This window comes from Pseudophryne corroboree, chromosome 7 (genome assembly GCF_028390025.1).
Source record: "Pseudophryne corroboree isolate aPseCor3 chromosome 7, aPseCor3.hap2, whole genome shotgun sequence".
Classification (NCBI taxonomy): Eukaryota; Metazoa; Chordata; class Amphibia; order Anura; family Myobatrachidae; genus Pseudophryne; species Pseudophryne corroboree.
In genome coordinates this window covers 13,889,790-13,892,073 of record NC_086450.1, presented here as the reverse complement: position 1 = coordinate 13,892,073, position 2,284 = coordinate 13,889,790, and positions in this window count along the sequence as shown.

Here is a 2,284-nt window from a genome sequence, read left to right as displayed (position 1 = left end):
AGGGTGGGGTGGGAGAGGGGCAGGAGTTTCGTGGGTGGGGAGGGGCAGGGGGTGCTGCAGGTGTGGGAGCTATGGGTGTGGGTGGGAGTGCCACAGGTGGGGGAGGGGCATGGGGACCGCGGGTGTCGGTGCTATGGGTGGGGGAGGGGGTGGGAGTGCTGCGGGTGTTGGTGCTACGGGTGGGAGTGCTGCGGGTGGGAGGTGGGCGAGTGCGGCTGTCAGTGGTCTTCTATGGCACATTGGCATTTTCCCCCAAACTCTGCGACAGCCGCAAGACTGAGACGGTGAGTGAGAGTCCCGCTTACAGTCAATGGCTGCACTGTCACCAGGGTTCAGGGAGTGTACAGGGAGGAGGGAAAGAGGGGACTGGGCGGAGACGGGGAGGGAACTGGGCGGGGATGGGCGGACCGAGGGAGGGGACTGCTCCTGGCTATGACTGTGACTCCGCCCAGTGTTATGGCCAGGCACAGAGTCACAGTCCTGGCCTGTTATATTGGAGATAATTCTGAATGTATCACTAAGTTAATCATCAATTATCTCTGGAATAACAATTTTGTTCTGAAGTGTAGCTATAAATCAATCATGCAACTAATTATTAAATATGATTCAATTATGTTGTCAGACCCTAGTTGCCCTCCTTCCTTCCCTCAGATGTTCATTTATACTATTATGTATTTTTAGCACTTTGTATTCTTTCATACATGTGAACTGATATTTTGATGATGATATTTTCAGATATCTTGCTTAATTCAACGGCATAATAATCTGGATATGATATTGAAATTCAGAAATATTGATATCTGGTATGTATGTGGATATTTGAAAAAAAGTAAGTGTTTATGACATTTGAATATAGGACTTACATATTCTTTCCTAATAACCACCTAAATTATTTCTATATATATATATATAGAGAGAGAGAGAGAGAGAGAGAGAGAGAGAGAGAGAGTCAGCTTGTTCAAAAAATGGATATTACATTTCCATAATTAAATACCAACTGTATGCCGTTATCTAAAATTAACACAGTATTATATTAAAAACAACTTAACATGTAAAATTGAACAATGGCCCTCACTTTTGAGTTGATCGGTCGCAAGGCGAATTTAGCAGAGTTACACACGCTAAGCCGCCGCCTACTGGGAGTGAATCTTAGCTTCTTAAAATTGCGACCAATGTATTCGCAATATTGCGATTACTAACTACTTAGCAGTTTCAGAGTAGCTTCAGACTTACTCTGCCTGTGCGATCAGTTCAGTGCTTGTCGTTCCTGGTTGACGTCACAAACACACCCAGCGTTCGCCCAGGCACTCCCACCGTTTCTCCGGCCACTCCTGCGTTTTTTCCGGAAACGGTAGCGTTTTCAGCCACACGCCCCTGAAACGCCGTGTTTCCGCCCAGTAACACCCATTTCCTGTCAATCATATTACGATCGCCGGAGCGATGAAAAAGCCGTGAGTAAAATTACTTTCTACATAGCAAAGTTACTTGGCGCAGTCGCAGTGCGAACATTGCGCATGCGTACTAAGCGGATTTTCATTGCGATGCGATGAAAAATACCGAGCGAACAACTCGGAATGAGGGCCAATATTATTAGTTCCCACTTGAAACTGGCACTAATTCTGAGGCTTTTTGAAATGAAGAGTAGGGATCACATTGATGTTCTGTTCAACAAGCAACCAGTGCGTTTCATCTCCTACCAAGAGGGATAAATCTCTGGATTAATATTTTAACATAACCAGGAAAAAAGGAGGAATATCACAAGATTGATCCAGTGAACTGATATAGTATCAGTAGCCTGAACTTGTTGTGTTAATACACTGACCACAGATGTAATAATAGTATAATCAGTCTCAGATTGGGAACCAAATTAATTCAACCTTAGAGCATGAATAGAATCTTCACCAAATCTCACAACCTGTAGCTGTGTATCATAATGGTGTAATGGTTAGCATTATTATCCCACAGCCCTGAGATTATGGGTTCGATTCTCACCATGTCCTTAACTGTGTGGAGTTAGTATATTCTCCCTGTGCATTGGTTTCCTCTGGGTGCTCTGGTTTCCTCCCACAATCTAGAAGTTTAATTGTCTCCTGACAAAAATATACAGTATAAGTGTGTGAGTACATGAGCAGACTAGATGAGCCAAGTGGCTTTTATCTGTCCTCAAGTATTTCTATGTAACATTGCTGGTTTGACAGGTAATAAATTCACTAATATTATATTTCTTATCATTTACTGTAAATGAAGGGATTTTAGAGACTTAATTGCTTGCACATTATACCAG